This window comes from Eleutherodactylus coqui, chromosome 13, assembly GCF_035609145.1.
Source record: "Eleutherodactylus coqui strain aEleCoq1 chromosome 13, aEleCoq1.hap1, whole genome shotgun sequence".
NCBI lineage: Eukaryota > Metazoa > Chordata > Amphibia > Anura > Eleutherodactylidae > Eleutherodactylus > Eleutherodactylus coqui.
In genome coordinates, this window is record NC_089849.1 from 110,530,728 (window position 1) to 110,547,091 (window position 16,364).

Sequence of the window (16,364 nt, forward strand, 5' to 3'; positions counted from 1 at the left end):
GCTGAACTCCGGCTACTGGGAAAAGGTGAGTATACATTTTTTTTAAATTTTTACACATTTTAGGATGATTTTCAGGGAAGGGCTTCTATTTTTAAGCCCTTCCTGAAAATTCATCCCGCGCTCGCCGGCACCCCATTGCTTTCAATGAAGCCGGCTGTATTGCCTGCTCCATTGAATTCAATGGGCGAACATCGTTCTCCTCTGCCACAGCCGTGGCACAGCTGTGGCAGAGGATAGCGGGCAGTGTGGGGCGGTTTCACTGAAAACGCTGCTAGATGCCACTTTTTCAGCGAATCGTCGGCCCCGGTCACGCGATTTGCGGATGCGCATCCGGTATGCGATCTGCAAATCGCGGGAAAAACGCCCGTGTGACCGAGGCCTAAGGCAAAGCTTTCATGAGCGTATATTATCCGGTACATTCAAGAAATTCAAATACATTGATTTTTTGCTGTTACACTCACACTCACACAATATTCATTGTGTATAATATACGAGTAAAAAAAGAATGCAGCATGTTCTATTTTACCACGTATTGTGTGTGATACAACGCTATTGTTCTCTATGGATGCATACTAAACGCTGTAGATATGCAATTACATTGTGTATACGTGGCGTTTATACGTGACAGCAGGAAATTTAAAAACTTTAGGAAACTAGAAAGACTGGACATGGCAGCGCACATGAGATATGCTGCCATGCGCAGTCAAAAATCGCTGATACGCCTACCCATGCAGCAGTAAAATGCTGCATTTTTTATGCAACATTTTATCACACACTTGTGTGAGCCCAGCCTAAGGGACATACTCAACATTCAGACAGTTAGAGCTGTTTCTACTCCTACTTCATTCTTCTAAAATTCATTGGTGTTCAAATTTTGGGACTGATACCAATATTTTATTTGATTAGTTTTATGTGAAGAAAAATGTATTTGAAGTCCTAAACTATGTCCATAATAGGGACATTGTGAATGCAAGTGGCTTGGCATAAAACATGGGTGCTCAAAAAGCTGACTGAAGGGAAATTGCTAGAGCATGGTAGATATGTAGACCCAAGAAATAGAATCGCCCCAGTAGCACAAGCTGTAGGAGCAGATCTCATTGGATAAATGGCTGTAGGACTTTGTATGCTGTACAGAGATATACTTTTAGAGGAGAGTTGGATTACGAATCATACGTTTTCTCCCGCTGAATTTATGTACAGATGAGTGACCTGTAAGAAAGTCCTAGGTAATGAACCCTGTTTTTTTTTCTATGGAGATTGTCCTTAATTGTTACTTTGCTACATAATTAAAAGCAATGTGAAATTGGTGGCTGCAGTGCAGGTATCTTATTTGAGGTATAAATACAAACCTTGGGGTGTATCGTACTTAAAAGGGAAATCATTCTATAATTGATAGTCAGACGTGCCACAAATATTGAGTGAGATAATATTAATGTAGTCTGCGCCCCCGGACCAGCAATTTCCAGAAAGAAGGGGCTGCTCATAACCTTCAGCCTGCTCAGCAGTAGACCTCATGTCGACAAGAGTACATGTGTTTAACTATTGCACATGTAACACCCAAATCCCACTGTTCTACTGCAGTAATTTTACAGCATCATAGAGATCTTATGTGCTAGGAATTTGGTTCAGTAGAACCATATGATCCATGACAACCCCTCATCCCACCCCTAATAAAGTGCAGGCTGTGATGCTCAGTGCAGCCAAAAACAATGCCTCTGTGACTCTTGGGGGTGTTGTTGTTGAGAATTGACAGTATAGTAGGTAATAATATAGTGGTAATGCAGCAGATGCTTGGGGAGGGGGGGTATTGTGGTATGGGTGAACAGGAAAAATGCAAATACATTTTTTATAAACATATATAAAATACACTGATGTGACAGCTGGCAAGATTAGAAGCCACAAGCTAAAGTAAGTCAAAGTCCAAAATGTCAACACTGGGCAATAAACATTGCTAAGGGAATCTACATGGAATGACAAGCATGCTAATGGATGACTTCTCTCCATTATTTTGTACTGTGCTGCCAGTGTACTGAGTGCAGAGTCATTGAATGAGTTATAGCAGATTCGACATCCCAAGCGGCACCTCCTGCCCATATGTGTATAGGGCAGAGCCAAAGAATAGGCTGGTGAGGACTGCTATAATTTTTAGCCTCACATAAATCCTTGGAACTCAAATCATGTCTGCTGGAATATGACCCACTTCATATGTTGTTGTATGAAATTACCTGCAAATGAGATTAATCAAGAGGAACGCCAATGGACACATTAAAGACAACCTCTCATGACCTCTGAGCCCCATCAACAACATTATGGGTCTCAAAAGTTAGGGAATGGAAAGTCCAGTGAGTGATGTTTCCTATTCACTGGATGCCCTGTCTCTGTGCTGTGTCTCTACAAAATTAATGTGCGGATACAGTGGGACTCCTTTTCACTTGACTCTGTGTATACGCTTTCCCATTCATCTCATGACAGAGGGCACCAACAGAGCAGGCTGAAGAGAGTCACTCTGGGCATGCCAACTATACAGCACAGGAACACGGGAAACACCGCTCCCTGGACTTCCCGTTTCCTGATGTTTGAGCCCTGTTACGTAGTAGATGGGGCTCATAAGTTATGAGAGGTTTTCCTTTCACTTACTGCTGCACCATTCACCGAGCCCACACTAACATTTTCTCTCAGGCCACGTGCAACTTGCTTTCTGTGTACCCCATCATGCCTTTCCTGTCGGCCCCTTAGGGGGATGTGATCGGATCACAGCAGCAGTTTTATAGGTCATTGTGAGCAAGATGTTGGAGAGCTACAAAGAGAGCTAGACCACCCTCTCCAGCAACACTCGGCACCGCTGGCAGGGCAAGATGACTGGGCACTAGCCTTAGTCCTAAATAGGAAAAGTAAAGGTATCGCAACTTGTTTATTCAATTCAAAGCATGATACTAGAGAGAGTTTATTTTCTCAGAAACCATAAGGAAATGATTTATTGCACACACACTACCTTCAGGTCTTCAAGGCGTACTAAGCAGGTGTTTTTGAAAAATAATTGTCCATGATAATTAGCTATTAGAGATAAGCGAGCACCAAAATGCTCAGGTGCTCTTTGCTCGAGTCGAACTTTCCGCGATGCTCAAGAGTTCGTTTCGAGTAACTAACCCCATTGTAGTCAATGGGCGACTCAAGCATTTTTGTATATGACCCATGCTCCGCTAAGGTTTTCATTTGTGAAAATCTGGAAAACCCAAGAAAGTGATGGAAACGACACAGAAACCGATAGGGCAGACGAGGGGAAACATGCTGGGCTGCATCTCAGGTTCCCAGGTCCCACTATTAAGCTGCAATAGCGGCAAGAGTGCCCCCCCCCCCCCCAACAATTTTTACTTCGGACAAACCCTCATTAGCAAGGCACACTTTAGCTGAGTACTAGAGATGAGCGAGCACCAAAATGCTCGGGTGCTCGTTACTCGGGACGAAATTATCACGGTGCTCGAGGGTTCGTTTCGAGTAACGAACCCCATTGAAGTCAATGGGCGACTCGAGCATTTTTGTATATCGCCGATGCTCGCTAAGGTTTCCATTTGTGAAAATCGGGGCACTTCAAGAAAGTGATGGGAACGACACAGCAACGGATAGGGCAAGCGAGGGGCTACATGTTGGGCTGCATCTCAAGTTCCCAGGTTCCACTATTAAGCCACAATAGCGGCAAGAGTGCCCCCCCCCCCCTCTCAACAACTTTTACTTCTGAAAAGCCCTCATTAGCATGGCATACCTTAGCTAAGCACCACACTACCTCCAACAAAGCACAATCACTGCCTGCATGACACTCCGCTGCCACTTCTCCTGGGTTACATGCTGCCCAAACCCCACCCCCCCCCCCCCCCCCGCGCACGACGCAGTGTCCACAGCGCACACCAAAGTGTCCCTGCGCAGCCTTAAGCTGCACTCATGCCACACCACCCTCATGTCTATTTATAAGTGCGTCTGCCAGAGGAACCGCAGGCACACACTGCAGAGGGTTGGCACGGCTAGGCAGCGACCCTCTTTAAAAGGGGCAGGTCAATAGCCCACAATGCTGTACAGAAGCAATGAGAAATATAATCCTGTGCCACCACCATCAGGAGCTGCACACGTGGGCATAGCAATGGGGAACCTATGTGCCACACACTATTCATTCTGTCAAGGGGTCTGCATGCCCCAGTCAGACCGCAGTTTTTTATAAATAGTCACAGGCAGGTACAACTCCGCAATGGGAATTCCGTGTGCACCCACAGCATGGGTGGCTCCCTGGAACCCACCGGCTGTACATAAATGTATCCCATTGCAGTGCCCATCACAGCTGAGGTAACGTCCGATTAAATGCAGGTGGGCTTCGGCCCACACTGCATGCCCCAGTCAGACTGGGGTTCTTTAGAAGTAGACACATGCAGTTACAACTCCCTGTGGACCCACAGCATGGTTGGCTCCCTGGAAGCCACCGGCGGTACATAAATATATCCCATTGCATTGCCCATCACAGCTAATGTAATGTCAGCTTTAATGCAGGTGGGCAAAAAATTAATTGGATTACACTGTAGGCGAGGGCCCCAAAAAATTGGTGTACCAACAGTACTAATGTACCTCAGAAAAATTCCCCATGCCCAACCAAGAGGGCAGGTGAAACCCATTAATCACTTTGGTTAATGTGGCTTAATTGGTAACTTGGCCTGGAGGCAGCCCAGTTAAAATAAAAATTGGTTCAGGTGAAAGTTTCAACGCTATAATGAGCATTGAAACGTATAAACATTGTTTGCAAAAGGAGGAGGAGGATGAATATTATACACAGATTGATGAAGCTAAAAGGTCCCCGTTTTGGATGGTGATAGAGAACGATGCTTCCATCCGCGGGTGCAGCCTACGTATTGTTTAGGTATCGCTGCTGTCCGCTGGTGGAGAAGAGAAGTCTGGGGAAATCCAGGCTTTGTTCATCTTGATGAGTGTAAGCCTGTCGGCACTGTCGGTTGACAGGCGGGTACGCTTATCTGTGATGATTCCCCCAGCCGCACTAAACACCCTCTCTGACAAACCGCTAGCCGCAGGACAAGCAAGCACCTCCAGGGCATACAGCGCGAGTTCAGGCCACGTGTCCAGCTTCGACACCCAGTAGTTGTAGGGGGCAGAGGTGTCACGGAGGACGGTCGTGCGATCAGCTACGTACTCCCTCACCATCCTTTTACAGTGCTTCCGCCGACTCAGCCTTCACTGGGGAGCGGTGACACAGTCTTGCTGGGGAGCCAGAAAGCTGTCAAAAGCCTTAGAGAGTGTTCCCCTGCCTGTGCTGTACATGCTGCCTGATCTCTGCGCCTCCCCTGCTACCTGGCCCTCGGAACTGCGCCTTCGGCCACTAGCGCTGTCGGATGGGAATTTTACCATCAGTTTGTCCGCCAGGGTCCTGTGGTATAGCATCACTCTCGAACCCCTTTCCTCTTCGGGTATGAGAGTGGAAAGGTTCTCCTTATACCGTGCGTCGAGCAGTGTGTACACCCAGTAATCCGTAGTGGCCAGAATGCGTGTAACGCGAGGGTCACGAGAAAGGCATCCTAACATGAAGTCAGCCATGTGTGCCAGGGTACCTGTATGCAACACATGGCTGTCCTCACTAGGAAGATCACTTTCAGGATCCTCCTCCTCCTCCTCCTCCTCCTCAGGCCATACACGCTGAAAGGATGACAGGCAAGCAGCATGGGTACCCTCAGCAGTGGGCCAAGCTGTCTCTTCCCCCTCCTCCTCATCCTCCTCATGCTCCTCCTCCTCCTCAACGCGCTGAGATATAGACAGGAGGGTGCTCTGACTATCCAGCGACATACTGTCTTCCCCCGCCTCTGTTTCCGAGCGCAAAGCGTCTGCCTTCATGCTTTGCAGGGAACTTCTCAAGAGGCATAGCAGAGGAATGGTGACGCTAATGATTGCAGCATCGCCGCTCACCATCTGGGTAGACTCCTCAAAGTTTCCAAGGACCTGGCAGATGGCTGCCAACCAGGCCCACTCTTCTGTAAAGAATTGAGGAGGCTGACTCCCACTGCGCCGCCCATGTTGGAGTTGGTATTCCACTATAGCTCTACGCTGCTCATAGAGCCTGGCCAACATGTGGAGCGTAGAGTTCCACCGTGTGGGCACGTCGCACAGCAGTCGGTGCACTGGCAGATGAAACCGATGTTGCAGGGTGCGCAGGGTGGCAGCGTCCGTGTGGGACTTGCGGAAATGTGCGCAGAGCCGACGCACCTTTCCGAGCAGGTCTGACAAGCGTGGGTAGCTTTTCAGAAAGCGCTGAACCACCAAATTAAAGACGTGGGCCAGGCATGGCACGTGCGTGAGGCTGCCGAGCTGCCGAGCCGCAACCAGGTTACGGCTGTTGTCACACACGACCATGCCCGGTTGGAGGCTCAGTGGCGCAAGCCAGCGGTCAGTCTGCTCTGTCAGACCCTGCAGCAGTTCGTGGGCCGTGTGCCTCTTATCTCCTAAGCTGAGTAGTTTCAGCACGGCCTGCTGACGCTTGCCCACCGCTGTGCTGCCGTGCCGCGCGACACCGACTGCTGGCGACGTGCTGCTGCTGACACATCTTGATTGCGAGACAGAGGTTGCGTAGGAGGAGGAGGAGGGTGGTTTAGTGGAGGAAGCATACACCGCCGCAGATACCACCACCGAGCTGGGGCCCGCAATTCTGGGGGTGGGTAGGACGTGAGCGGTCCCAGGCTCTGACTCTGTCCCAGCCTCCACTAAATTCACCCAATGTGCCGTCAGGGAGATATAGTGGCCCTGCCCGCCTGTGCTTGTCCACGTCTCCGTTGTTAAGTGGACCTTGGCAGTAACCGCGTTGGTGAGGGCGCGTACAATGTTGCGGGAGACGTGGTCGTGCAGGGCTGGGACGGCACATTGGGAAAAGTAGTGGCGACTGGGAACTGAGTAGCGCGGGGCCGCCGCCGCCATCATACTTTTGAAAGCCTCCGTTTCCACAACCCTATACGGCAGCATCTCCAGGCTGATAAATTTGGCTATGTGCACGTTTAACGCTTGCGCGTGCGGGTGCGTGGCGGCGTACTTGCACTTGCGCTCCAACACTTGCGCTAGCGACGGCTGGACGGAGCGCTGACAGACATTGGTGGATGGGGCCGAGGACAGCGGAGGTGAGGGTGTGGGTGCAGGCCAGGAGACGGTAGTGCCTGTGCCCTGAGAGGGGGGTTGGATCTCAGTGGCAGGTTGGGGCACAGGGGGAGAGGCAGCGGTGCAAACCTGAGGCGGTGAACGGCCTTCGTCCCACCTTGTGGGGTGCTTGGCCATCATATGTCTGCGCATGCTGGTTGTGGTGAGGCTGGTGGTGGTGGCTCCCCGGCTGATCTTGGCGCGACAAAGGTTGCACACCACTGTTCGTCGGTCGTCTGCATTCTCAGTGAAAAACTGCCAGACGTTTGAGCACCTCGGCCTCTGCAGGGTGGCATGGCGCGAGGGGGCGCTTTGGGAAACAGTTGGTGGATTATTCGGTCTGGCCCTGCCTCTACCCCTGGACACCGCACTGCCTCTTGCAACCTGCCCTGCTGCTGCCCTTGCCTCTCCCTCTGAAGACCTGTCCTCAGTAGGCGTAGCAAATCAGGTGGGGTCAGTCACCTCATCGTCCTGCTGCTCTTCCTACGAATCCTCTGTGCGCTCCTCCCTCGGACTTACTGCCCTTACCACTACCTCACTGATAGACAACTGTGTCTCATCGTCATCGTCCTCCTCACCCACTGAAAGGTCTTGAGACAGTTGCCGGAAGTCCCCAGCCTCATCCCCCGGACCCCGGGAACTTTCCAAAGGTTGGGCATCGGTCACGACAAACTCCTCCAGTGGGAGAGGATTCGGAACCCTTGCTGCCCATTCTGGGCAGGGGCCCGGGAACAGTTCCTGGGAGTCTGCCTGCTCCTCAGAATGTGTCATTGTAATGGAGTGAGGAGGCTGGGAGGAAGGAGGAGCAGCAGCCAGAGGATTCAGAGTTGCAGCAGTGGACGGCGCAGAACTCTGGGTGTTCGATAGATTGCTGGATGCACTTTCTGCCATCCACGACAGGACCTGCTCACACTGCTCATTTTCTAATAAAGGTCTACCGCGTAGACCCATTAATTGTGAGATGAATGTGGGGACGCCAGAAACGTGCCTGTCTCCTAATCCCGCAGCAGTCGGCTGCGATACACCTGGATCATGAGCTCGGCCTGTGCCCACACCCTGACTTGGGCCTCCGCGTCCTCGCCCGCGTCCACGTCCTCTAGGCCTACCCCTACCCCTCAGCATGGCGTATTACCAGTAGTGCAGAAACAGAACGCTGTAATTAAATGTGCCGCTTATTGGCCTGTGGTTGGAGGCTGACTTTGCTTATGGAACGCCAGGAAATAATTTTGCGCAAGCCTGCTGTAACACTTAGCTGGCTGCGTATGAATTAGGAGGACAACTACACCCAGCACAGACCCAGTACACTGAGGACAGTCACAGGCAGCCCAAATAGATTTTTTTCCCCAAGTGTTTTTGGAAAGGCCCACTGCCTATATTCAATAAATATGTCTTCTGTCCCTGCGTCACCACTACTGGCCCTGGAGTATGTAAAATAACTGCAGACTGTTGCACTGTGGACTGGAATACAGCGGTGATTTAACAGCCAACACAGAGCCAGGAAATAATTTTGCGCAAGCCTGCTGTAACACTTAGCTGGCTGCGTATGAATTAGGAGGACAACTACACCCAGCACAGACCCAGTACACTGAGGACAGTCACAGGCAGCCCAAATAGATTTTTTTCCCCAAGTGTTTTTGGAAAGGCCCACTGCCTATATTCAATAAATATGTCTTCTGTCCCTGCGTCACCACTACTGGCCCTGGAGTATGTAAAATAACTGCAGACTGTTGCAATGTGGACTGGAATACAGCGGTGATTTAACAGCCAACACAGAGCCAGGAAATAATTTTGCGCAAGCCTGCTGTAACACTTAGCTGGCTGCGTATGAATTAGGAGGACAACTACACCCAGCACAGACCCAGTACACTGAGGACAGTCACAGGCAGCCCAAATAGATTTTTTTCCCCAAGTGTTTTTGGAAAGGCCCACTGCCTATATTCAATAAATATGTCTTCTGTCCCTGCGTCACCACTACTGGCCCTGGAGTATGTAAAATAACTGCAGACTGTTGCACTGTGGACTGGAATACAGCGGTGATTTAACAGCCAACACAGAGCCAGGAAATAATTTTGCGCAAGCCTGCTGTAACACTTAGCTGGCTGCGTATGAATTAGGAGGACAACTACACCCAGCACAGACGCAGTACACTGAGGACAGTCACAGGCAGCCCAAATAGATTTTTTTCCCCAAATGTTTTTGGAAAGGGCCACTGCCTATATTCAATAAATATATGTCTTCTGTCCCTGCCTCACCACCACTACTGGCCCTGCAGTATGTATAATTACTAGAGATGAGCGAACGTACTCGGATAAGCACTACTCGTCCGAATAATGTGCCTTATCCGAGTACCGCTGTACTCGTGCTGAAAGATTCGGGACGCGCTGCGGAGCGGGGAGCTGCAGGGGAGAGCGGGAAAGAACGGAGGGGAGATCTTTCTCTCCTTCTCTCCCGCCCGCTCTGCCCCGCTCCCCGCTGCGACTCACCTGTCAGCAGCGGCAGCTCCCGAATCTTTCAGCACGAGTACAGCGGTACTCGGATAAGGCACATTACTCGGACGAGTAGTGCTTATCCGAGTACGTTCGCTCATCTCTAATAATTACTGCAGGGCGCAATGCTCTGCATGGCCGATATACAAAAAAAAAAAAAAGTGCAACACTGCAAAAAGCAGCCTCCACACTACTGCACACGGTTAGATGTGGCCCTAAGAAGGACCGTTGGGGTTCTTGAAGCCTAACATACTCCTAACACTCTCCCTATAGCAGCTCCGGCACCAACAGCACTTTCCCTCCTCTATGTCAGAATAAATCTGTGGCGAGCCGCGGGAGGGGCCGATTTTTATACTCGGGTGACACCTGATCTCGCCAGCCACTCACTGCAGGGGGGTGGTATAGGGCTTGAACGTCGCAGGGGGAAGTTGTAATGCCTTCCCTGTCTTTCTATTGGCCAGAAAAGCGCGCTAACGTCTCAGAGATGAAAGTGAAAGTAACTCGAACATCGCGTGGTACTCGTCACGAGTAACGAGCATCTCGAACACGCTAATACTCGAACGAGTATCAAGCTCTGACGAGTACGTTCGCTCATCTCTACTAAGTACCACACTACCTCCAACTAAGCACAATCACTGCTTGCGGGACACACCGCTGCCTCTTCTCCTCTGTTACATGCTGCCCAACCCCCCCACACGACCCTGATCCGCAGCGCACACAAAAGTGTCCCTGCACAGCCTTCAGCTGCCCTCATGCCACACGCTGGCTGCATAGCCACACCATCCTCATGTCTATTTATAAGTGCGTCTGCCATGAGGAGGAACCGGAGGCACACACTGCAGAGGGTTGGCAGGGCCATGCAGCGACCCTGTTTAAAAGGGGCGGGGCGATAGCCCACAATGCTGTACAGAAGCAATGAGAAATCCAATCCTGTGCCACCTCTGTCAGGAGCTGCAAACGGCATAGCAATGGGGAATCCATGCGCCCACACAGTATTCATTTTGTCAAGGTGTCGCATAGCTCAATAAACACCGCAAGGGAAAAGCCATCTGCACTCTGCCCCCTACCCAAGTCAGTCAGTGTCTTTGTGCCAGACAGGTCAAACACCGCGATGGGAACTAAGTGGGCACCAACAGCATAGGTGGGTCCTAGGCAACCCAACACATGAACAATTAATAAATCTCAGCGGCCAAACATGACAGACTTGCACCGCGCCCACGACATAGGCCTCAGCCCACAGCTTCAGCAATCGTAGGCAGGAAGCGGACTTTCACTGCACCCAGGACATAGGCCTCTGCACAAACCCTTAGCAATCGTGGGCCTAGGGCAGACTCCAAAGCTAGCGTAGCTGCGAACGTCTCATTAGCGCTGTATTGCTCCTGTAGTTTGTCCCAATACAGTGCCCCGGATAGTAGAGCTAACGTCAGATCAAATACAGGTGGCCTTTGGCCCACACTGCATGCCCCAGTCAGACGGGTTTTTTTTTTTATAAATAGTCACAGGAAGGTACAACTCCGCAATGGGAATTCCGTGTGCAACCACAGCACGGGTGGCTCCCTGGAACCTACCGGCGGTACATAAATAAATCCTATTGCAGTGCCCCGGACAGCAGAGCTAATGTCAGATAAAATACAGTTGGGCTTTGGCACACACTGCATGTCCCAGTCAGACTGGGTTTTTTTATAAATAGACACAGGCAGGTACAACTCCCCTATGTGAATTGCGTGTGCACCCACAGCATGGGTGGGTCCCAGGAGGCCACCGGCGGTACATAAATAAATCCCATTGCAGTGCCCTGCACAGCTGAGCTAACGTCAGATTAAATACAGGTGGCCTTTGGCCCACACTGCATACTCCAGTCAGACTGGGTTTTTTTTATAAATAGACACAGGCAGGTACAACTCCCCTATGGGAAGTCTGTGTGCACCCACAGCACGGATGGCTCCCTGGAACCCACCAGCGGTACATAACTAAATCCCATTGCAGTGCCCTGCACAGCTGAGCTAACGTCAGATTAAATACAGGTGGGCTTCGGCCCACACTGCATGCCCTAGTCAGTCTGGGTTAGTTTTTTTTGGGGCCATGTACGTTGAACACCGCTATGGGAACACTTAGGGCTCATGTCCACGGGGAAAAGAAGAATTAAAATCCGCAGCGGATTTTAACTCTTCTCCCGCGCGCGGATCCGCACCCCATAGGGATGCATTGACCACCCGCGGGTAGATAAATACCCGCGGATCGTCAATAAAAGTGATTTAAAAAAAAATGGAGTATGAAAAAATCTGGACCATGCTCCATTTTCATGCGGGTCTCCCGCGGGGACGGCTCCCGCGGGCTTCTATTGAAGCCTATGGAAGCCGTCCGGATCCGTGGGACACAAAAATCACATTTTACTTACCCGCTCCGGTTCTTCTCTTCGGCGCCGCGCCATCCTCTCTCAGCCGCGGCCGGATCATTTTGCTTCGGCCCGGCGCATGCGCGGGGCACGTCACCGACGTCATCGTGCACATCCGCCGAGCCGAAGAATGAAGATCCGGCCGCGACGAGAGAAGATGACGCCGCCGCAAAGAGAAGAAACGGAGCGGATGGGAGGTGAGTTTATTGTCATTTATTTGTATTTTCAGCCCTCATGTCCGCGGGGCAGGAGGGACCCGCTGCAGATTCTACATGTAGAATCCGTAGCGGGCCCGATTTTCCCCGTGGACATGAGGCCTTAGTGCAACACATAGTATGCACAGACCCCTGTAATACTCCTGTAGCAAAGGTATAAGCTGACTCCACTAACAGTTATGTTGCAGAAGTCTAGGGAGACCCTATTAACACTTCTGTAGTAATAGTATAGACGGACCCCAGTAACATTTCAGTAGCTGCAGTATAGGCAGAGCCCAGTATCAGTTACATTTCAGTAGTAACTGTACCGACAGACCCCTGTAACATTTCTGTTACAGCAGTATAGGCAGAGCCAAGTATTAGTGGGATTTCAGTAGTAAGAGTATAGACAGATAGACAACACCTATGTGGAAAAGCTAGTATTTTCTGAGACAAGAGAGGGGCATTTGATTGCAATGAAAAGGATATTCAAGGCACTGAAAGTCTGCACTCCTTCTCATCTCAAGCTGAAAAATGGAAAGGCTTCATTCCTATGGTTTCCGTTGTCCATTTCAAAGTGTTAGCAAATAGCACTCCAAGTTTCCGGCTACTACCACGGATCTTTCTTAGGAATTACCAAAAATGATCACAAGTAAAGGCCTCATCATCGGTCAGTCCAAAATCATTCAGGGAGTATGTGGTTCTCAGCTGGCCTGCTTCCACCAAGGAGCGGTGCCTGCTGCTACTCTGTCCCTTGCCCTGCAGGGATGCTGTGTTCTATAGTCACCTGTATTCCGACCTCAGCTGTACGCCTATCTTTGGACTTAGCAGTACCAACAAGTTGGAAGCCACCATTGCTCTACCAGTCGGCTGAAAGCTTCAGCTAGGGATAACGGACTACTACCGCGGTTTTGTTTAGTTGGTTTTCGGAATGTGGCCAGGATGAAATTGTGGAGTGTAGACATAGTAGCGTGGTTTTATTTAGTTGGTTTTCGGAATGTGGCCAGGATGAAGTTGTGGAGTGTGGACATAGTAGCGCAGTTTTATTTAGTTGGTTTTCGGAATGTGGCCAGGATTAAGTGGGCCGGGGGGGGGGGGGGGGGCTTTCTTATTGTGTCGTTTAAGGTGAAATTCTTGGACTGCCGCCAGACGGACCACTGCGAAAGCATTTGCCAAGAATGTTTTCATTGTTGGAGGAGGAGGAGGGGTATGTTTTTGAGGCAGTACGTGTCCTGTCCCCATGTCCGTGGTTATATGCACCTTCCCAGTAACCGCGTTGCTGAAAAATTGTCACGCCTGGGGACCTAGTAGCGCGGCCTCGTCACCATCATGCTTTGGGAAGCCTCCATTTCCACAACCCTGTAACATAGCAGTAGCCCTGTAACATAGCAATAGTCACAGGCAGGTACAACTCCGCAATGGGAAATCTGTGTGCACCCACAGCACGGGTGGTTCCCTGGAACCTCCCAGCGGTACATAAATAAATCCCATTGCAGTGTCCTGCACAGCAGAGCTAACGTCAGATTAAATACAGGTGGGCTTCAGCCCACACTGCATGCCCCAGTCAGACTGGGGTTTTTTATAAATAGACACAGGCAGATACAACTCCCCTATGTGAATAGCGTGTGCACCCACAGCATGGGTGGGTCCCAGGAAGCCACCGGCGGTACATAAATAAATCCCATTGCAGTGCCCTGCACAGCTGAGCTAACATCAGATTAAATACAGGTGCCGAGCTACAGGACGGTGAAAACAGTAAGTTTGTGTTAGACGCGAATCGTGTTCGGATTCATGCTCTAGGCTGGGAGCGCAAGCACAATGCTCTTTCAAACACGGTCTGCGCGTTTCAGGTGCCGAGCTACAGGACGGTGAAAACAGTAAGTTTGTGTTAGACGCGAATCGTGCTCGGATTCATGCTCTAGGCTGGGAGCGCAAGCACAATGCTCTTTCAAACACAGTCTGCACGTTTCAGGTGCCGAGCTACAGGACGGCGAAAACAGTAAGTTTGTGTTAGACGCGAATCGTGCTCGGATTCATGCTCTAGGCTGGCAGCGCAAGCCCAATGCTCTTTCAAACACGGTCTGCACGTTTCAGGTGCCGAGCTACAGGACAGCGAAAACAGTAAGTTTGTGTTAGACGCAAATCGTGCTCGGATTCATGCTCTAGGCTGGGAGCGCAAGCACAATGCTCTTTCAAACACGGTCTGCACGTTTCAGGTGCCGAGCTACCGGACGGTGAAAACAGTGAGTTTGTGTTAGACGCGAATCGTGCTCAGATTCATGCTCTAGGCTGGGAGCGCAAGCACAATGCTCTTTCAAACATGGTCTGCACGTTTCAGGTGCCGAGCTACAGGACGGCGAAAACAGTAAGTTTGTGTTAGACGCAAATCGTGCTCAGATTCATGCTCTAGGCTAGAAGCGCAAGCACAGTGCTCTTTCAAACACGGTCTGCACGTTTCAGGTGCCGAGCTACAGGACGGCGAAAACAGTAAGTTTGTGTTAGACGCGAATCGTGCTCGGATTCATGCTCTAGGCTGGGAGCGCAAGCACAATACTCTTTCAAACACGGTCTGCACGTTTCAGGTGCCGAGCTACAGGACGGCGAAAACAGTAAGTTTGTGTTAGACGCGAATCGTGCTCGGATTCATGCTCTAGGCTGGGAGCGCAAGCTTAATGCTCTTTCAAACACGGTCTGCACGTTTCAGGTGCCGAGCTACAGGACGGTGAAAACAGTGAGTTTGTGTTAGACGCGAATCGTGCTCGGATTCATGCTCTAGGCTGGGAGCGCAGGCTTAAAATGCTCTTTCAAACGCGGTCTGCACCTCTCAGGTGCCGAGCTACCGGACGGTGAAAACAGTGTTTGTGTTAGACGCGAATCGTGCTCGGATTCATGCTCTAGGCTGGGAGCGCAGGCTTAAAATGCCCTTTCAAACGCGGTCTGCACCTCTCAGGTGCAGAGCTACAGGACGGTGAAAACAGTGAGTTTGTGTTAGACGCGAATCGTGCTCGGATTCATGCTCTAGGCTGGGAGCGCAAGCTGAATGCTCTTTCACACAGGGTCTGCACCTCACAGGTGCCGAGCTACAGGACGGTGAAAACAGTGTTTGTTTTAGACGCGAATCGTGCTCGGATTCATGCTCTAGGCTGGGAGCGCAAGCTTAATACTCTTTCAAACACGGTCTGTACCTCTCAGGTGCCGAGCTACAGGACGGTGAAAACAGTGAGTTTGTGTTAGACACGAATCGTGCTCGGATTCATGCTCTAGGCTGGGAGTGCAAGCTTAATGCTCTTTCAAACACAGTCTACACCTCTCAGGTGCCGAGCTACAGGACGGTGAAAACAGTGAGTTTGTGTTAGACGCGAATCGTGCTCGGATTCATGCTCTAGGCTGGGAGCGCAGGCTTAATGCTCTTTCAAACACGGTCTGCACCTCTCAGGTGCCGAGCTACAGGACGGTGAAAACAGCGAGTTTGTGTTAGATGCGAATCGTGCTCGGATTCATGCTCTAGGCTGGGAGTGCCAGCTTAATGCTCTTTCAAACACGGTCTGCACCTCTCAGGTGCCGAGCTACAGGACGGTGAAAACAGTGAGTTTGTGTTAGACGCGAATCGTGCTCGGATTCATGCTCTAGGCTGGGAGCGCAAGCTTAATGCTCTTTCAAACACGGTCTGCACCTCTCAGGTGCCGAGCTACAGGACGGTGAAAACAGTGAGTTTGTGTTAGACACGAATCGTGCTCGGATTCATGCTCTAGGCTGGGAGCGCAAGCACAATGCTCTTTCAAACACGGTCTGCACGTTTCAGGTGCCGAGCTACCGGACGGTGAAAACAGTGAGTTTGTGTTAGACGCGAATCGTGCTCAGATTCATGCTCTAGGCTGGGAGCGCAAGCACAATGCTCTTTCAAACATGGTCTGCACGTTTCAGGTGCCGAGCTACAGGACGGCGAAAACAGTAAGTTTGTGTTAGACGCAAATCGTGCTCAGATTCATGCTCTAGGCTAGAAGCGCAAGCACAGTGCTCTTTCAAACACGGTCTGCACGTTTCAGGTGCCGAGCTACAGGACGGCGAAAACAGTAAGTTTGTGTTAGACGCGAATCGTGCTCGGATTCATGCTCTAGGCTG